Below are 22,857 nucleotides of genomic sequence, written 5' to 3'. Positions count from 1 at the left end.
ATGAATAAACAGGCAACATATTGTAACCTTTTTTCCCCACTATAATAGCAGGTTTGAAATAATAAGATAAAAAGTTCATCTGATCTGTTTTAGAAACAACACAGTTTGTGTTTTAAAATTATTTTTGTTGGCACCTCATTTTTTTTATAAATTTGTGTCAGTACTAATTTTTTTAGTTTTAGTTTTTTGCTATTTTTGGAATATTTATTTTGGCCTTATTTATTTTGTTTTGTTTACTTCTGCATTCTATAGTCATTAGGAGTTAATTAATGCAAGCAGCCACTCATTCTAACAGTGAAGGTTTGGGTAATTGAAGGAAGTACTTGCTACCTTGCCTTAGGGCCATTGTAATTAGATACTTTTTTTAGATTGTTGATAAGAATTGTCAGGGCTTTTAAAAACCAAGTCCACTTTCCTCTGGGAGTGTTTCCTCTGTTAAAATGTCTGACAACTCAGCAGGACATTTTACATATTAATATTTTTACAAGCCTAGACATCATAATAACAGTAGCCACTTAATAAAAATATGCAAGATAAAAGCTTTGCCCACAATAGAGTTCTATATTTCTTTTTGCATGTGCACTGAATTAAATATTTAAAATAGTGCATCATTGCATACTATTTAGTCATTAAATGACATATCAAGTTTCAGTTGGACAGGTTTAGACATAAACTAAACTGTACCTCTGGACCAGATTTATAAATAAATCTAGGATATTTGCATCAAAGTCCATGCACACAGTAATAGTGGTATCTTTTGGTATCACAATTTGCACTCAAGTTGTACCAAAATTTAATGGAACAGTAATAGAGCAAAGTCTAGGTTGGTGTTCTTCATCATCACACAGCCATCTTTTCCAATAAGGGAACAAAAGGGAATGTAGAATTGTATATCCAGATGTTTTCAAAGATTTCAGTCTCCTTATACAGTGGTGTGAAAAACTATTTGCCCCCTTCCTGGTTTCTTATTCTTTTGCATGTTTGTCACACAAAATGTTTCTGATCATCAAACACATTTAACCATTAGTCAAAAATAACACAAGTAAACACAAAATGCAGTTTTTAAATGATGTTTTTTATTATTTAGGGAGAAAAAAAAATCCAAACCTACATGGCCCTGTGTGAAAAAGTAATTGCCCCCTGAATCTAATAACTGGTTGGGCCACCCTTAGCAGCAATAACTGCAATCAAGTGTTTGCGATAACTTGCAATGAGTCTTTTACAACTCTCTGGAGGAATTTTGGCCCACTCATCTTTGCAGAATTGTTGTAATTCAGCTTTATTTGAGGGTTTTCTAGCATGAACCACCTTTTTATGGTCATGCCATAGCATCTCAATTGGATTCAGGTCAGGACTTTGACTAGGCCACTCCAAAGTCTTCATTTTGTTTTTCTTCAGCCATTCAGAGGTGGATTTGCTGGTGTGTTTTGGATCATTGTCCTGTTGCAGCACCCAAGATCGCTTCAGCTTGAGTTGACGAACAGATGGCCAGACATTCTCCTTCAGGATTTTTTGGTAGACAGTAGAATTCATGGTTCCATCTATCACAGCAAGCCTTCCAGGTCCTGAAGCAGCAAAACAACCCCAGACCATCACACTACCACCACCATATTTTACTGTTGGTATGATGTTCTTTTTCTAAAATGCTGTGTTCCTTTTACGCCAGATGTAACGGGAAATTTGCCTTCCAAAAACTTTTGTCTCATCAGTCCACAAGGTATTTTCCCAAAAGTCTTGGCAATCATTGAGATGTTTCTTAGCAAAATTGAGACGAGCCCTAATGTTCTTTTTGCTTAACAGTGGTTTGCGTCTTGGAAATCTGCCAGGCAGGCCGTTTTTGCCCAGTCTCGTTCTTATGGTGGAGTCGTGAACACTGACCTTAATTGAGGCAAGTGAGGCCTGCAGTTCTTTAGATGTTGTCCTGGGGTCTTTTGTGACCTCTCGGATGAGTCGTCTCTGCGCTCTTGGGGTAATTTTGGTCAGCCGGCCACTCCTGGGAAGGCTCACCACTGTTCCATGTTTTTGCCATTTGTGGATAATGGCTCTCACTGTGGTTCGCTGGAGTCCCAAAGCTTTAGAAATGGCTTTATAACCTTTACCAGACTGATAGATCTCAATTACTTCTGTTCTCATTTGTTCCTGAATTTCTTTGGATCTTGGCATGATGTCTAACTTTTGAGGTGCTTTTGGTCTACTTCTCTGTCTCAGGCAGCTAGTATTTCAGTGATTTCTTGATTGAAACAGGTGTGGCAGTAATCAGGCAAGGGGGTGGCTACGGAAATTGAACTCAGGTGTGATACACCACAGTTAGGTTATTTTTTAACAAGGGGGCAATTACTTTTTCACACAGGGCCATGTAGGTTTGGATTTTTTCTCCCTAAATAATAAAAACCATCATTTAAAAACTGCATTTTGTGTTTACTTGTGTTATATTTGACTAATGGTTAAATGTGTTTGATGATCAGAAACATTTTGTGTGACAAACATGCAAAAGAATAAGAAATCAGGAAGGGGGCAAATAGTTTTTCACACCACTGTAAATACCACATCCATATTGCAAGTGATTATACTCTAGTGATTCTATTATGCAGCAAAAAAATATTTTGCAATCACAGCGTTCGAGAGTTGCAGAGCGAGAAGGTAAGCACGGGTGTCATTTCACAAGTTATAGAGTGAAAAATGTTTAACAGTCTTATAGTAAGAGGAAAGTAAGAAGTCTTCTTAAGATTGTGACTGGAAGTACATGAGTTGAACAGGTAGAATTAAATGACAGAATTACACTATACCCACTCTTGAAGTTGCCCAAACCAAACTGGATGGTTACTGACAAACAAAGCAATGAACCTTCACTGCTTTGCAAAGATGGTTGGTTCTAGTATCTTATTTTGAACAAAATATGCCAAGCAAGTGTTCCAGCAAAAGAAAGTGAACTGTACAGACACATGTTATTGGAGAAAACTGAGGTGAGATGAGAGAGTAGATATAGAAATTGTGCCAAATCCAATGGATGGACTGACAAAGTTTAGTACAATTTGAAAGAATATTGCTGTGTCGAGTACATGGGCAACTTGATTACACCTTAAGGAGTATAACTCAGATAAGAACAATCATGAACATGCTAATTGCAGATGAGAAAAATGGCTCATATAAACAATTATTTATGACCAAGCAATTGTCACAGTACAAAGCAAATGGTATTATGATTAAAGTAGCAATATCCTTGAGATTGTTTGTGTAGAAGGCCATTGAATGGCACTAGTCTTATTTCATGAAGTAGCATTAGGTAGTCTCAAGGGAGTATGAGAAGAGTTCCCATTTATGAAATTATATTGAGTCTGATCAGCAAACACAAACTGATACAAAAAAGACACTTTGAAAATTTGCAGCAAGTAGTGTAGCCATTCATATGTATCGAAGTGCAGACTGAAAGAGTAGTTTTAGCAGGCCAAAAATGTTATTAGTATTTGGTTGGAGTTGTGCTTGGAATCTACACAGGTCATAAGCCCTTAGAGGTTATATCCTCTAGGAAGTGCATCTCTAAGACTACAAAGAATGATTCAGCAGCTGCTGCACTGTGACCTTCAAATGAATTACACCCCTGGGAAAAAAATGCTAATCACTGATGCTTTATCAAGAGCATTCAACAATGCAGATGCTGATGAAGAACAGATGTGCACTGATGAGAGTTTAGTATATGGAAAGTTCCATGGAGATACATGAATTCTATTCAGTTTCATTTAGTTTATTTTTACATAGCTCTCTTCACTGAGTACAATCTCAGAGTGCTAGCAAAGATGTACAAATATAATACAGCAGTGAAAAAGCACATAACCATCCATCTTTGTCATAAAATGTTGGATGGTTATGTACTTACTGTATGTGAACACATATTACTGCTTAAATAAACAATAATCTGGAGGTCTTTGTCTTTTTAAAATGTAATCAATTTCATATAGACTGTCTCTAAAAAGATGGTAAAAGGAAAACAGTATGATTCCAGGTACTGAGCAATGGGGTATAGCATGTATAAGTTTAGACTATCATTACATTTCAACACATGTTGAAAACGATTTGGTGAATTTGAAATGAATAGAGCTTAATAGTTCAACTCAATATCATTTTCAAGCTTATGTAATTGAAAGATGTGTTGAAATTTACTAGATCAACATTTGTAGTATGTCTTTGGATTAAAGTTATCAGAATGTTGTTGACATCACAAGTCAATGCTTTTTTGTTTTGTGACTGGTGTGAAAGACACCCTGTAAAGGGAAAGCCAAGGTGGACTAGAAGACTAGGAAAAGATCAGCACACCTCTTGGAAGTTGTAGGGTACTAGCACACAATCCGTGAATTGGACACAGGGCAGCATCTTGTCCTTTTAAAGCGGACAGCACAAAACTTCAAGATGCAGTCCTTTGAGGTCTCAGGAGTGGCATAATTCTCACCCCTACCTCTTTTTTGATTATATTTGGTTGGGGCTTTAGCCCCATCTGCTCCTTTATGTTAATATTTATTGAGCGCTTTCTCCTTTGCTCTGCCTTTGTTTGATTTTTTTCCCCTAAAGAGCTGGGATTGCCTGGTGCTCTGCCACTAGCCCCATTCTTTACCTGTGTCTAGAACAATGGCACTTTCCCAAGAGGTAATTTTCTGAATGGCTCTTTTAAAGTCAGTGTTATTTATTTCACAATGCTTCTTTTCATGACATTTTCTTCAACTGTATTGTTTGAAAATTTCCCATTATTAGATAAAAACAGTCTTTAAAAATAAAACGATTATTAAATAAAGCCTGCAATACTTACATTAAAATTTAACATTATTGAAACAAAATAAGTATTCCTAAAATCATATCCAGATATTTTGTAACATTATCAATGTTTTGAGATTAACTACTATGATCTACTATTAACATCAAAGGTCCAGGGTAAATGTCTACCCAGCTAGGAGGCCATAACGGAATTAGAGCAGGAATGGACGCATGCATGGAAGTATTCTTCTGACTGGAGCCCAGCTTGGACACCTGCAGTGTTTCTTGGGACTTGTAATATAGAAAGGCAACCCTGTGCTGTGAATAATGCACCTATACATGTATTTTGCAGAGAGCTTCCATATGACCCGGAAGTGCTTCCCAGCAAGCACTATTGTGACACAGGAAGTAGTTTCTGTTTCAAGATTAAAAATAATAATAATAATAAAACATTTTATTTATATAGCAACTTTCTCATGCTGAAGGCACTTCACAGAATTTAAGAAATAACAGCAGTGTATACAGTATATTGCATTGTACAAACCAGATAAATAAGTAAAGAAGATTAAGACAGTAAATTCAGAGATAAAGCCTAACAGACAACATAATTGATGGTCTCGCACACACATACAGGTTACATGAGCATCTTGACAGAGAGGTAAACTGAGAGAAGGGGAATAAAGTCAAGTAGAGCTAAAAGCCTTCCTGAACAGATGAGTTTTGAGTTGTTTTTCAAAAGAAATCATGGAGTCAGCTGACCTGATTAATTTTGGTAGGTCATTCCAGATTCTGGACACTATAGAGATGAAGGCCCTGTCACACATGGAGTGTAGATTAGTGTAGTGTACAACAAGATTGCCAGAATCAGAGGACCATAGCAGGTGGGCAGGCACATAGTGATGGAAAAGGTCACTGATGTAGGTTATTAGTAGGATTTTTAATTCGATTCTGTAAGACACAGGGAGCCAGTGAAGGCAGAGCAGGATGGGTGTGATGTGTTTGCTGCTTCTGGTTCAAATAAAGACTCTTGCAGCCGAGTTTTGAATAAGCTGGAGCTGTGATATAAGATTAGAAGGAGCACCTGCCAGTAGGGAATTACAATAATCGATGCAGGATGTGATAAAACATGGACAAGTTTCTCAGCATTCGAGAAGGAGATGAAGGAACGAACATGGGATATGTTACGGAGGTAAAGTAAGAAAGTTTCTTAATGTGATTGTGGGCGGAATAAGAAAGGGTGGAATCAAAATGACACCAAGATTCTTTGCAGTAGAGGTAGGTCTGATGAGATCACCACCAAGATTGACTGGGAAGGAGCTCATTTTATTAAGTTGCACTTTAGTCCCTATTTGCAGGAGTTCAGTTTTGTTGCAATTAAATTTCAAAGAGTTCTGCTCCATCCTGGTATTAATTTAACTGAGGCAGGTTGTGAGCTGAGAAAGCTCTGATGAAGTTCCACTTTTAACATTGAAATAGAGTTGAGTATCATCCGCATAAAAATGATAACCCAGTCCGAAGCTACGAATAATATGGCCAACGGGAAGCATACAAAAGAGAAGAGGGCCGAGGGCAGAGCCCTGAGGAACTCCTTGTGTGACTGGCGCTGCACTGGATCTACTGTTGCCAAGACTAACAAGCTCTTGCCTATCAGTCAGATAGGACTTGAACCACTGGAGGGCAGTGCCAGAGATACCCAGCATGTTCTCCATTCTGGACAGTAGAATCTCATGTCTGACAGTGTCAAATGCTGCACTGAGGTCTAACAGAATTAATATGCTGGTTTGTCCAGAGTCTGCTGCCATAAGCAAATCATTGGTTACCCGTAGCAGAGCAGTTTCACAGCTGTGCTGCGCCCTGAAACCAGACTGAAATGGTTCCATCAAATTATTAGAGGTTAAGCAATTGGTGAGTTGGGAAGCTACAACACGCTCAAGAACTTTTGACAGAAAAGGTAAGTGGGAAATAGGCCACAAGTTGTTAAGATTGTCAGCATCAAGACCAGACTGTTTTACATTGGGGTTACAGAAGCAATTATAAAAGTGAGCAGTACAGAGCTAGTGTCAAGGGATGAGTTTATTATTGTTGTAACAGTCGGGATTATGGCATGAAAACAGGATTTAAGTAGTGTGCTCTGGATGGGGTCCAGTACACAAGTAGTCAGTCTCATTTTACAAAGCAAGATATTAACAAATGCAGATGTGACTGGTTAAAACTTAGAGAAGGAGCCGGATGGAGTGAGAAAACTAGGAGAGATATAAACAGATGATGTAATTATGTTAGTTTAATTATTTAGATCTTTAATTTTGTTATGGAAAAAGTGGAGGAATTTCTCACAGACTTCAGTAGAAGAGATAGTTGGGCCAGATGCGGGTTCAAGTAGTTTATTAACTACAGAGAACAAAACCCTTGGGTTGTCATGGCCACTTTCTATTATTCTGCCATAGTGGGTGTTCTAAGCAGCAGTTAGTGCTTCTCTGTAAGCTCTTTGGTGGTTGGAGAAAGCCTGGATGTGCACGGTGAGGCCAGACTTATATGACATTCTCTCAAGGTGTCAGCCAGCTGCTTTCATAGATCGCAACTCTGAATTATACCAAGGAGCTGATTATTCTTAAAGGAAACCTCCTTATGTTTTAAAGGAGCTGTTTTATCTAATTATGAATGAAGGGCTGTGTTATAATGGTCAACAAGACTATCTAATGTTGACGGAATAGCAGACAGTAAAAGATCAGAAATGAATCCAGAAAGGATAGAGGGACAGATATTTTTAAGGTTTCTGTAAGAAATTTGTCATTTACAGGTAAGAGGAGGGAAAGGCAATGAGACAGTGAAAAATACTGCTTTATGGTCAGAGAGTCCCAAATCAGTGCTGTAAATGTTGGCAACAGATAGTCCAGGGGCCTCATGTATAAACGGTGCGTACGCACAGAAACGTTGCATAAGAACTTTTCCACGTTCAAATCGCGATGTATAAAACCTACACTTGGCGTAAATCCACTCACTTTTCCACGGTACCTCATACCTTGTCGTACGCAAGTTCTCCGCTCGGTTTTGCAGACTGGCGGCACCCAGCGTCAAAGCAGTGCTACTGTTCCTGTGTGGTTACACCTTATTTTCCTGACACGGCTTTATAAATACACCGAAACTAACCGCATATTGTTTATTAGTGTAATGCATCTGATTGTAATTAACTTGTAACAATATAATGGTCCAGGGAACAGCCATAGTATTCCAAATACCATAACTGCTTTAGCGTTGTTACTCTCACTTCTTCTTCTTCTTTCAGCTCCTCCCGTTAGGAGTTGCCACAGCGGATCATCTTTTTCAATATTTCCCTCACTGCACCACTCAGAGTATTTATATCACTGTATCTGAGTGTGAATCACAGCAGCAGCTGATCGGAAAGGGAATTATCAGTATACAGCTTCAAGGACACGCTGTCTCAGCCACTGCAAAATGTTTTAAAGCCTTTCCTGTACGGACCTCGCGGTTCAGAAACAGAAACGATATCATTTATAAGGTGAAATTCAGCAAAATATGTTTATTAAATTATACAGATAAAACTTTAACTTCATTTAAATAATCTATATTCTTCACTGGGAGTGTCGTTAAGGATAGAATAATTAAACATGTACTACGAAGATATTTCAATGTTCTTTAAACGTTTTGAAGAATCAGCGTTTAGCTTACATATGGCTTAACGTCTATTACAGAGCTGATTGTATGGCGATCGGTTACTTGGGGAAAGAAAAGCACTGACTGCAGTGACGGCTACGCCAATATATATTGAATATAAAACAGAAAGAGAAAATAACAACACGGCTAAAAACACAGCGACAAATTTTGGCAAAAGTTAAATGCTTATGTCATGAGCACAAAGCGGCTATGCAGTGTCCGCAAACGGACGTAGCCATCCACTGTGCATAAGCTACCTTACTGACGGGCGGGCTAAGGAGCCACCGATTCTTCCTCTGCCCAGTGCCACCACAAGCCTAGAGCCCCTGATTGTACTGCTGCAATAAATTATTTCATCAAGTGAAACACATGTTTAATAACGTGCTTTAACTCCTATCATCATGAAAATGATATCACGATACATCTCAGTATTTTAGTTATTCAGAGAACTGTAATATCACGAATGTAATTGATTCTGTGTCCAGTTGGAGGAAGAGAGCCGGTTTAAAAAGCAAGTAGTGATTCACACACATAGAGCACATAGAAGATCAAATACAAAACAAAGCATTTAATGTGCTACTTTAATTACGATGTGATTTGAGAAACTGGTTAATTAAACGATTTTAAGATGAAGTTTATGATGTTCTACTTTAATGACAAAATAAACTACGTGATTAAAGTGGAAATGTCGAGATTGAAGTTGACATTTCGTGCTTTTTCCTCACTGTGTGCCTTTTTTCTCTGTACCCTAATAAGCTTTCATATGACACTCAGACAGTGGGCTTACAACTCGGCTTTTCACGGCGACTTTGATATGTGACTTCTTTTTATTTCCGGCACTGTGCGATTTGTGAATGTGAGCTTTCAAGTTTCTCCCACACGCTATGTCACTTGATCAACTTCCTTTTGTTGATTATACCACGGTTTATTTGAACAAATAGTATGTTTTTCATTTGCCTCCACTTGGTATTCGCTGAAATTCTTATATTTTCCCCCGTGCTTTTCCCATTGTCTTTTCACAGAAGGCTGCGCTTAAGGGCGATTTATATTGATTTGCATATTCAAATAGGCGTAATTCTGGGAGGATTTGGGGCATTACATAATGCGCGTGCACGAGCGTTAGTTTTCACGCTGATCGGGATTTATGTAGTGGAAGAACGTGGAAGTTGGAGTACGCACAGATTCCTGCATCTGGATTTTTCTGTGCATAAACACATTTCGGCTTTTGTGCTTACGCCATGTTATAGTGCGAGTTCTACGCACGGCGTTATACATGAGGCCCCAGAAGTATAGATCAAATCCAATATACAGTATGACTACCAGAGTGGGTGGGAAAATGTTGTGTCAGGTCAAAACAGTCCAATAAGGATAGGAATTCATTTTTCAGTTTAGATGTAGTAGTGTCAATATGGATGTTGAAATCACCAAGAAGGATAATTCTCTGGGAGTAAAAGCTTAAGTGGGTTAAAAGTTCAATCAGATAAGATAAGAAGGATGCGTTGTATTTTTGGAGGACAATAAAGAACACTGAGTGAGACGGGACCTGATTCCGTTATTAGTTTAAGAGCCAGGCAATCAAAAGACAATGGACAATCAATGGAGATTCGTTTGATATTTAAATCTACTCTGACAATTACTGCAAGTCCACCGCCTTGTCTTGAGCTACGAGGCTCTATGTGGAAAATGAATCCAGGTGGTTTCGCCTCCGTGAGCGACGTAAATTCATTCAGTTTTTGCCAAGTCTCCGTTAAGCACAGTATATCAAGTTTGGTGTCAGTGATGAATTCTGACAGCACCAATGCTTTTTTATTAAGAGATCTCAAATTAAACAATGCAATATTAGTTAATGAGGCTTCTTTTTGCACAGAGCCCGTATCAGAGTTTATTTTCACATAATATAAATTTGGCACGCTGACACTTCTATTTCCAGGGCCATGAGTAGGACGGCATATTCCTGAGCAAATGCCGCCGATGGTCTTTTCATTCGCAGCCTGGCAGTGGCGGCAACCTGACCCGCGATGTACATATTTTGGGCTCCACAAAATACCGATGTCTTTTAGGATGTTCCAGTCTGACCATTTGCTCTAGACAAACTGTTTAATATGAAGGAGTTTGTCATGAGAGTATTTTATCATGATACTGAGCAATACTTATCTGATAGCAGTGGAGAAGCAGCACAGCAGAGCCAGTCAGACAGGCTGGTGTGGCAGCGTAGATGAGCAGCAATAGCAAAGCAGCAGAATGCATAGCAGGATATGGAGGTTCCAACATACAGCCATAAACAATAACACTGGGTATTACAGGCGTGATCACCCTGGAGCCACAAGCCAGGTGGGTATGAACATCAGACCAGTTCTTAATCATAGAGTACAGTAAAATGAATAGGGAGCAGACCAACATAGCAAATTTAAACAAGGAGACAAACATCCCAGGCTCCTAGATCGCCAGGTACAAAGAAATGTTCGTAGGTCTCATCCCGTAATCCACAGATTCAGTTGTTCCCAGTCAAAGTAGAGTCCATAAAATCTGTAAAAAATTAAACCAAATCCATACAATTTGAGTCTGCTGCATCCATGAACTATACGTACAATAAAGGAAATAAAGCAAGCGTAAGAAAGTGTAGGATTAAGGCGAATTTTGCAAAAAGTGTTGTTAACATGGAGGAGCAGCAACAACTTGCGTGTGCCAGCATCCCCTCCCTGCTTAGTGTTTTCACATAAATGTGTGCAAGAGACACTTCTGTAATAAGTACCTTTTTATTTCACCTGAAATTTGTGTCTGGTTGTGTTGTGTTTGGGGCACCCCCAGTCTACTTATTCAGTAGGCCATTTCTGTTTCCTGTAACACTTAGAGACCAGGTAGTAGTACTTCACACTATCATAAATGCGCTTACCCTTACAGTATGTCATCAAGTTCATTATTATATTGGAAGAATACTTCAGAATTAGATTTATTAATGCTTCTGAGACCTGTATAGATCCAGATTGGCTTCTCAAGTAAGTCTGTTAAAGACTGAAATGGTTTAATTCACCAAGAGTTTTAAGCATAACTTGCTCTGTAGTCTATTTAAGCACTTACCTGCTTTTTTTTACCTAAGCATTGTGTTGTCATGTCTCTTTTTTGTAATGCTAATCCAAACTGCTAACAACACCTTAGTGTTAACTCACTGGTACATTAAAAAGACATTCCTTTATTTATTCTGTCAGGAATATCTTTGGGCTTCTTCCTTTGCTCCTCTACTTGTCCTGAATTTTGCTCATGGCTCTCCGGCCACTGAGTACTCGCATGATAAGTGACTCTCAACAGTTTCCAAGCACCATGTGCCAAAAATGTCCAAGATACTCACTAAAGGGGGAATTGTGAAAACCGGATCTTTATAAGATAAAAGATTATTTTTGCAGAAATACCCAGGGGAACAAGGCAAAGAAGGTGCCTAAGTAATACGACAGTCCAATAGCAAGCAAATTTCCAATATAGAATCCAAGAGGCAAAGTCAAAAACAGAGCACAACTTCAAAAATCGCAAATCATAATACAACAAGAATAAATACTTGGCACACCAAAAGTGCATTCAGAATGAACCACTTGACAGCAGGTGGCCCCGCCTCTTGGGGAACCACTCACAAAACACATGGTACATAACACATGCATCAGGAATACAGCAAATAATTACTATAAATAACATTATCATAACTCAAAAATGGACAAAAAGGACATGAAACAATGATTTAATCCCCATCCAGGAGAGGAACCCTGACTGAAATACAACAATAAGAGGTCAAGGTATATAAAGTGGGAGTCTCGCAAAGTATTTGTTGTCTACCATTGTGCATTTGGATTTTTTTCCTATTTTTTTTAATTTTGCTTTTGTCTTTTTGCCTTCTTTCTTGTGCTTTGACCTCTGCCTGCTTTCTGACTTACTTCTTTATTCAAATATCAAACTTTTAACCACCAGAACTCCTTGACATCCTCCTATAAACATTCTTTTTATTTTTTAAAATAATTATTGAATTTTCAAAAGTGATTAAGCTTGGGGCTGGTGTAGGATTACATCAAAGAGCCAAACATTTCATAATGTAATGTTCTGTAAAATCAATAAGAAAATTATACTTCAGTAATGCATACTTGCTGCTAATGTGTTATTAGTATTTAATTAAAATTATTAAATCATTAATCATAAACCTTCAAAGTCTATTGATTGCCTCAAGAATGCCACATTTTTGTTTTGTTGTGCTGTGCTCTTGTACTGCACTTATTTTGTTACCCAGAAAGAACATTTATTTTACAGCACATTTTGATACAAAGCATATAGCCTGACATAATTTACAATATGTTAAAGAATAAAAAATGCAAATATAAAGATTAATAATAAGTTATTAATAAGTAATTATATGAATGAATATATAAATAAAATATCAAAAATAGTAAATAGCAATAAATTAATATTGACTTACATAATACAGATAAACAAGTAACAGACAGTCTTTAATTATGGATATAATTGCTACATTAATTCTTTAAGTCTCTAATGAATATAACTATAAGTCTGTTGCTACAGTTGGATGGCCAGGGAAGACAAAAAAATAAAAATTCCAGCCAGAAAGATGCTGGAGAAAACAAAATCTGCAAGAATTCCAATTCCAAAAGAGTACCCAGCCTCCCACTGAACATTTTATCAAACCAAAGAGCTTAAGTAGTTGTTTATTGTTTTAATGCTTTGTCTCAGAGGTTTTGATGCAGTGAATCTCATACAACAGTTGGAAAATTCAAATTCCTTCCAGCCTTGTATATTTTATTGTTGTGACGTCAGGAGGGAGGCAACTCCACCCTGCTCTTTCCATATTTCACATATAGAAAACAAGATACATAGAGGAAAAGACAAGTAAATACACATTTTTATAATTTCAGGAGCGCAAAGTGGCCAAAGTGGCATGGCATGAGACGTCCAAAATATAATTACCAAGCCCCCAGCTCGACCAGTTCTTAAACAGCCTGCCCTAGATAAGGATACTCTAGGGTTACCTGCCTTGCTTCTTCACTTGCTTGTTTCAACCTACACAAGGCCACATGGGCTTTGTATTTAAAAGTTCAAAAATATGTAAGTAATATTTAATATAGCCCAAACCTCACCAGAAGGAGATATATTCACACAAATAGCAAAAAACAAAGAAAAGCTTAAAAGAGTAAACAGAGGAACAAAGGAGTTGTCTAAAAGGCATTCCTAAAACATAAGCCAGCAAAGAAACCAATAAACAGAAACAAATCTTCAGAAAAACCAGCAAAGATTCAGAACTATTCACAAAACAAACCTCCAAAGTGTATTCAGATGAATTGCAAGGAAGTTGCTTTCCCAGCATGCATTTAAGGGCAATCTAAAGGTGATTAGGTATTGGTGGCCCCACTCCTTGGGTGTGTCCACCCACAAATATAGCACAAATAAAGTACAAGAAATATAGGTAAAATAATTTAAGCACATAGAAACTACATAATAAACAAAACTGCCATAAAATGTATAATTAGGCAAATAATACAAATATTAATATAAACAATGATAAACAAAGAATCAAAAATAAACAAAATGGACATAAAGAAATTAAAGCATAAACCAGTGGGGAAACTCTGGTATACGTAGAACGAATAATTAACAGTACTCAAGAAATAATATTAAATTATACTTTATTTCCCCCCAAGGGGAAATTAACTTTACAGAAGCTAAAAAAAAAGTAGTCTTTTCAGACTGGGGTTCTGGACAGGAACTGAAACAAGATGGCTTTTTTCTGTGTTATGAGTTGAAGTGGCAGGAAAGGGAGGGTCCTAATGGATGGATACAGAAGTGATGTTTGCAATGGAGTGTTTGTTAATCTGCCATTCTGTAAAGGGAGGAGAGGAGAAAGCATTAGTACATAGCACCAACCCATGGTTGAGCGGGAAACTATCATCACCAAAGCCATATATATTTACAAAGTATATATATATATATATATATATACACAGTGGAACCTCGGTTTGCGAGCACAATTCTTTCTGGAAACATGCTCGCAGTCCAAAGCACTCGTATATCAAAGTGAATTTCCCCATAAGAAATAATGGAAACTCAGGTGATTCGTTCCACAAAACAAACCTATTCATATAAAAATGATTAATACAAAATATAAAGTAAAAATACATAAAACAAATTAAACTGCACTTTACCTTTAAGAAGAATCATGGCTGGTGTGAGTGAGTTTCTAAACTCTTGTGGGATTCCACCCAACGGGACGACACGAGGAAGAGTGTCCCAAAGCAATTACAGTCTCTCCCAGTGCTGTAGCAAAAAAAATCGCGGACATGCAGACGGAGAATAGGAGACGATTGCCAGAGAGAGAGAGAGAGAGAGATGAGAGAGAGAGAGAGAGATAAGGAGAGAGAGATAAGGATAGAGAGATAAGGAGAAAGAGAGAGAGAAGAACCATCAGCTCAGTTGTGATCACATGCCGCTGAGCAGACAAAGTGTATCCATACTACTTGTATTGCAAGACATCGCTCGTTTATCAAGTCAAAATTTATTACAAAATTTAGCTCGTCTTGCAAATCACTCGTAAACCAAGTTACCAAACCAAGATTCCACTGTATATATATATATATATATATATATATATATATATATATATATATACAGGCAGTCCCCAGGTTACGTATGAGATAGGGACTGTAGGTGTGTACTTAAGTTGAATTTGTATGTAAGTCGGAAAAGGTACATTATTTTAATAAATGGTATTGTTGACCAACTGTAACCAAGTGCTCTGCCAATGAATGATGGAATTTCATCACTCTCTGACCTTTTTATTATTTCTACTTTATTTTCTATGGTGATGGTTTTTCTCTTCTTTACTGTATCACCAGCACTTGCATCAGATTTGTGTTTCAGAGACCTTCTTGAAGGGTGAAGACAAAAGTGTGAGTTCTTCTGCACAGCACTGTACAAGCTATCACAGCAGGAAAGCACCTCTCATCAGCATGTCTGGTGTACTGAATGAGAGACAACTTCCTGCTATGTATGTAACAGTACAAGCAGGCTTGCTATTGAGAATGAATGGGGGCAGCAAGGGGTGATTCACCATCCGCCCATCACACAGTCACCTCCACTGCAGTATGCTGCCTGCTGCGTCCGCCCACCGAGAATGAACACGGTGCAGCCAAAGGAGGGTAGTGAATTGCCCACTAACGCCCCCATTCAACAGGCAGCCAACCGAGGCACACTACAATGCTATCCCCAGCCGCCCCATTCACCCTCAATGGCCTCTTTTCAGCCACAACCGAGTCACCGCTTGCAGCATTACTAGCCACCCACCGAGATCGAATGAATGAACCCCCCACTCCATCCAGCCTGCGTCCCATTAGGAGCAATAGCTGTGGTGGTGGTGTAGTGGGTGGGCAGCGAAACACCCCATCTAGCCACTGTCCTGCATATGAGCGATAGCTATGGACCACGGGTCACCGGGAGCCACCCTAGAGACACTACACTGCACAAGCAGTGAAATCGCCCCCCTCCAGCCTCCATCCAGTCACTGCTTGCAGCGTCCCCAGGCTGAAGATGATTGAGCGGCAGTTACTGAGGCTCATGCGTCGCAGCTGCGACCCGATTTGTAAGTTGTAGGTCGGATGTCCATAACCTGGGGACTACCTGTATATACAGTATATACATATATATACTTTATATATACATAAAAAAAAACAACCCCACTCCATTAAACACAGACTGTATACGAACTTGCTGATTGAAGTTTGTTTCCTTCTTTGAACTCAGCAGCATTCAGAATGATTCATCTTTAATATACTGATGACAGAGTGAATCAATTTTGTCCCTGTGTCAGGCACAGTGATGTAACTTATCTCTCTGGCCAATAACTTGGTTGAATTTAGTCAGCATTTCACTGTCTGGAACACACATTTGGTTTTAATTGAACTGTGCACCCTCTTTCACCATTGCTCATTCACATAAATCTCCTGCCCCCCTTCCCACTTTTTCCATTCCATCTGATAAAAGATGATTAGTTGAAGAACAATAAAATACATAGTCAAATAAAACAAAAACATTCAACAACAAAATGCATCAAGAAAAATTATTAAGTGAAAAGAAAAGAGACTCAGGCCGGAAGTAACAGGGGTGACATTGTACAGCACTTACACCATAACACCAGTCTTGTCCTCAGCCCACAAGGCCTTGACATGAAAGAAGACCATTTACAGTTTCTCTGACTATCAGCCAGACAACTTAAAAATTTGCCCCTTCTCTTAGATACCGTGACTGCAATGGAATGCACCTTGGTACTGCTTGTTATTATTTTGTATTCATTTTAAGCTGAAATGAACTGCTATTAAACAGCTTTATCTGCCAGTATCCTAAACCTTACATATATCTGTCTTTCCCTTACAGCTTATTGCACACATTCTGTTGTGGGATAAAAATATATGTAAATGAAACTGAAAATAATTTACTGTACAATACTTTGGGGATAGACCGACTCTGCTGTACCCCGTCTATATAGGACTCTGCAGATGAAGACATGAGTGACTGAACTAAGTTATGGAAGGCATGTTTTTATCATTCATTTAAATGGGAGAATATGAAATCAATTAAAAAGAATTTAAAAAAAAAATAGTGTAGGACATATTTTAAAACTAACTACTATACACATAAAGGAAGAATATGTTTAAAGAATTACCAGTAAAAAAATGTTTTCATATAATACCAGAAAATGGTCTCTTATGTGGTATTTAAATAAGAACTGTATGATATATTTTTTTTTATCATAAGTCTACTTTTTTATGAAATTCAATGTGTTTTTGTGCATTTTTGAACAATTTCCAGCTTTTACCATGGTCAACTAAAAGAATCTAAAGCCATAATGTACTTTCGGCTGAACAGAGACGAGAGTATGGTTACTAAATTAAGTGAAACTTTAGAACTTTGTCTCAAATGTGGAACTGGTACAATCATTACACTGTGTAATTCAATATATAGTAATACATACCCAAAAATCATCACAAGGCATTATCCAATATAATAAATGCACACAGGTAAAAGGAAACTAAAGCTTTCCATCCATGCATTTTCCACTTTTTTTTTTAATTTAATGTAATGGGGCACTGGAACCCATCTCAGTAACTTTAGGTACCATACAGGGACCAACCCTGAACGGCGCCCCCACTGGGCTATAGCATCAAACACTCACGCCCACTCATCAATACTGGGCCAATCATCCTAATAAACACATCTTTGGGATGTAGGGGGAAACTGGAGTGCCTAAAGGAAAAATCTAGTGCTGACATGGAGAGAAAATGCAAAGTCCTCACAGATGCAGAAACTCTCTCACCCATCCATTTTCCAAATTTACTTACTTAATTCAGAATAGCAGAAACCAAACCTGGATATGACTGCAGAATCAATTCAATTCAATTTGTTTTTTACATAGTATACTTTGTTCACAGGTCAAGAATATGTGACACTACATAGACAATGACTGGGGATGGGAGCTTACCCCAGGACATGAAATCTTAAAAGATCTACCATGCTGCCCACATTTACAAATATAAAGGCAAAAAACATGATACTTACAATTTCTAACGATTAATAATAAATGAATTTTGAAACACACAAATAGTTTAAGCTAAAGGTAATGTGGCAAACAAAGAGAGAAATAATAAATTAAGGTGTACCAGTAATTGAGAGGACTTTTTCTTCAGAGGCCTTTGATCATGAAGTAAAGGCAAATAAAGCTTTTTCAGATGCTGGACATTCTACAAGCCTGTGCTATTTATTACACAGGATGTAACACTACAAATTCTGAGAACACATTCTAAGTTCAGGTAGGACAACAGGGTGACAATGCCAAGTGCCAACAGACAGAGAGAAAACAAATGCGAAAAGCTTAATTAACATCCAGTTATGAAAACTGGCATAATTATGAAACAATCAATGAATTCATTATTAGCAGCACTAACAGTGTACTGTGATGCAATAATGGATCTTATAATGGGTCTTCAGGCTTGATTAATTGCATATGAGAATAAAGTTCTCACCTATAATCCACAACAGTTTTGAGTTAATTCTGCTTTTATGAATGAAGTTACTGTTCTTATTCAATAATTCTCCAGAGTGTGTGTTAATGTATATTTTAAGTAGTTTTACCTTTCACTTAACTTATTGATTGGATTCCAAGTTTTCACCAAATACCTATACGTTTATAACGTTTAGAATCTGGCTTTTAGCTTTTTATTTTTTTTTTTTATGCCTTTCCTCAGAGCTCATATTATACAGTCCTGGAAAACAGCATAGCCAACTCTATCAGCTTTCTTGTAGTAAGGAAGAGGCCACTGTAAACTGACAGACATCCAACTTAAACATCTTTTAAATCTAATCTTTAATTTTGTTTATTTGCACTGCCCTTTTTTAGTTTATTATATAACTTTATTAATTCCCAGTTTGTTTGACTTTCTTCTCTGAACAGAAGCTTTAAATGCAAGATCCACTATAACACTCACAATCTAATGTGTTTCATAAAGTTTATATCCTAATATGTGGTATGACACAAACATGCAGTATTTGTTTTATCTATTGTTTTTCAAGGGCACTTTAAATGAAAGAGACATGACAGCAAAATAAGGACATAAAGTAAATGTGGTTGCTGTAGTTGTTTCCAGACGACAAAGTGATGAGAACCTGTAGCTTTCTGAATTTAAGCCCTCTCCATCTCCATCAGACAGAATAATAGAACAAGTGCTGTAATATCAGGGGAATTAATCAAAATGTGTTCTATCATTTTCTGTCTCTGTATCTTTTCATCAGTGAACTATTGTTAACCTACACAACGCTCACCAGAAATTTTGGAAGTCACTAGTTTTATTCTTCACTTTCAAGTTCAAGTTTATTTTCATGTTTACTGTTTATAGCACCTAATGTACATAGCTCAGTAGTCCCCTCATATCCATAAGGAATATGTTGCATAATACTGAAAAAGCATTAATCCTATAGGAAAATGGGCCTAAGTTTCTGGCATTAACACCAGCTCGGGGAGATGCGGTCAGGTGGATATGCTGGGCCTGAAATCTCGTCCTTCAAGGCTCAATAATGATCTTTCTACTGGGTCACCTACTGAAAACATGTCACAACTTTTACTTTCTTTTTAGTCAAGTTTGCTCTGGTAGAGGCTGTGAGCAACCGTAGCTGTGTCAATCTGAGAACCCCACTAAACCATCCAATCAGTAGTGTGTATAAAGGGCAGTGTCTCAGTACAAACCTTTGACCCACATTTACTGGAATTCTCTTGTTCATGCAGAACAATTACAAGCCCCGGCCCCCATCACAAATGCACTACCTGGAGAACTTTGGACATTACAGAGCTGTTATTTATTTGGTATGATCGGCCTCTCAGAATTTTTTTGCTATTGTGCAAAGTCGCAAATAGGCACAAGTACAACCCTGCGAAATTGGTTTTACTGTACTGTTGTAGATGTGGATAAGCAAATCTATAGTGAGGATTTTACTGCATTAAGCAAAATAAAAGTTACATTTATAGCAATACTGTGAGTGTGGATAACTTTTACACCACGGATATTATAACATGACTAACAGTGAGATGGAGGCTGTCTCAGTTGCTTCAGTATTTGTAACTATCAAATCAATTTACAAATTCAGGAGTTTTGGTAAATATATTTATGCTAGTTTCTTCAATAAACCTTCAGCAGGACATGAGAGCACTTTACTACACATTGTAGTAATGAAATTGCAGAAACTGAAACCACACATACGTTTCTCAAAACCTAAGCGTTCACATTGGATCAAATGTTTTGCCAAATCCTTCCACTGCAATATTTTTATTGTCTGCTGAACATTAAAAAACAATTAAATTGTTGCAAAAATGCTAAAATATTTTAAAATGAAAATAAAAGTAAATAACACTATTTAGATAAAGAGGACTGACCCTTTAAATCTTGTCCAAATGCAGTGGTTCTCAAACTCTGGTTCTCTGTAATTATTAGTCACATACTCTATAAGGTGGCACTCTGCTAGTCTTTTGACTTGTCTCTCTGCATGTTTGTTAATAATAATTGGCGTGGAACTCAACTTTTGCATCCTAAATTAACTTCTCTATTGATTTAGAGCCATAGTGGACAGTTCTAAAATACACATTTTTTTGTAGAATATAGCAATTTTTACTTATGTTTAACTCCTTCCTGCTATGCCCCAGTTCACCTGTAGTGATTTCTCCATCATTGACACTTAACACTTGATACTTTCGGCCAATAAATCATTCAGCTGAAGTATGTCAAGAAATGCTACTCCTTTATAGCAGCAACAATATGCCTGCATAATGCCTTACTGTGCCTGTGGCAGCCAAGTTAGATGTTTTCTTTCTTTTTCAAATGTCTTTGCTTTGTAGACATTCCAATGTGTGTGTATATTTATTTATTTATCTACCAATTTATTTAAAGAGTTTATGTAAAAAGTATATCTGTCTGTCTGTCTCCCATCCAACTAGTACTCTCTTTTAAACTCCCTTTAATTCCCTTAACTCCATAAGACAGGTGATGTGTGCTGCTTGCATTGTATCAGTGCTGTTAGTCAGCCTGTTGTTATCTATTTTAAAGGACATGGGTCCTTGCAGAAACCCAGGAGTTTAAAATAAAAGTCCAGCAACATTGGATTAGAATGTTGGTATTGTAGACCTAAATATACATAATAAAATTAAAGTGGTCACTTTAAAGTAGAATTTATCCTACAAAATCACTGTCGAACATTAGAACATTAGAATAATCTAGACGAGAACAGGCCATTCAGCCCAACAAAGCTCGCCAGTCCTATCCACTTGTTTCCTCCAAGAAAACATCAAGTCGAGTTTTGAAAGTCCCTAACGTCTTACTGTCTACCTCACTACTTGGTAGCTTATTCCAAGTGTCTATCGTTCTTTGTGTAAAGAAAAACTTCCTAATGTTTGTGTGAAATTTACCCTTAACAAGTTTCCAACTGTGTCCCCGTGTTCTTGATGAACTCATTTTAAAATAGAAGTTTAGATCCACTGTACTAATTCCCTTCAGAATTTTAAACACTTCAATCATGTCACCTCTTAATCTTCTTTTGCTTAAACTGTAAAGGCTCAGCTCTTTTAATCTTTCCTCATAATTCAACCCCTGTAGACCTGGAAACAGCCTAGTCGCTCTTCTCTGGACCTTTGCTAGTGCTGCTATGTCCTTTTTGTAGCCTCGAGACCAAAACTGCACACAGTACTCAAGATGAGGCCTCACCAGTGCATTATAAAGGTTGAGCATAACCTCCTTGGACTTGTACTCCACAGATCGTGCTATATAACCTAACATTCTGTTAGCCTTCTTAATGGGTTCTGAATACTGTTGGGAAGTTGATAGCTTAGAGTCCACTATGACTCCTAAATCCTTCTCATAAGGTGTACTCTCGATTTTCCGACCGCCCATTGTGTATTCAAACCTAATATTTTTACTTCCTATGTGTAATACTTTACATTTACTGACATTAAATTTCATCTGCCACAAATCTGCCCAAGCCTGTATGCTATCCAAGTCCTTCTGTAATGATATAACGGATTCCAAATTATCTGCTAATCCACCTATCTTGGTATCATCTGCAAACTTAACCAGCTTGTTACTTATATTCCTATCTAAATCATTTATATATATTAAAAATAGCAGCGGCCCTAGCACTGAACCCTGTGGAACACCACTCTTAACATCAGCCAGTTCTGATGAGGTTCCTCGCACCAACATAGGTGGGTTGTTATATCTTTAACAATCTCTTGTTACAAAATGCCAATTCCTCCAATAAATCCACTTTAACATTGTGATTTGATACTCCGTGGAATTTACCAGTATGGTATAAAAAGTAATGTTATTTTAAAAATATTACAAGGAACATAGTGAGTAAGCTTTAACTTAGTTATAAGTTTCTGCCTTGTTGTCAGGTTTTTTTTTTATTTGAATACATATTTTTACTCACATGTGCCAGTGGACCACCTTCCACGCTTTAAGACAGTAAGCAGCACCCACCTTGGGATATGAGGGAATACTGTCGCTAACCACCTCTCTCTTCACCGCAGTTCCAATGAGGTGTCAGAGGATGGTGACTAAACCTGCCCACAAGGCCCAGGGAAGCTTTCGCCCCTTTCACTCAGGAAGCCATAAAAATGGGCGGTCCATGAAAGGAAGGTTCAGTTTGGATAAAGACCTCAATGGGGACAGAGCTTCCACTGAAGTGCTATATTAAAGGCTGCCTAACCAATGCCAATGATACAAATCTTTTTTATTTTTTATCTTTTATAAAATGAGGTTGCCCTGTTGGCACCTCAACCTAATCATCCTCAGTCTGTTCACCCTGTCACAATCTGATTACACTAAATATATTAGTATAGAATGCTTGATGATATCAATTTTC

This window comes from Polypterus senegalus, chromosome 2 (genome assembly GCF_016835505.1).
Source record: "Polypterus senegalus isolate Bchr_013 chromosome 2, ASM1683550v1, whole genome shotgun sequence".
Classification (NCBI taxonomy): domain Eukaryota; kingdom Metazoa; phylum Chordata; class Cladistia; order Polypteriformes; family Polypteridae; genus Polypterus; species Polypterus senegalus.
Note: the sequence above shows the minus strand (reverse complement) of the source record.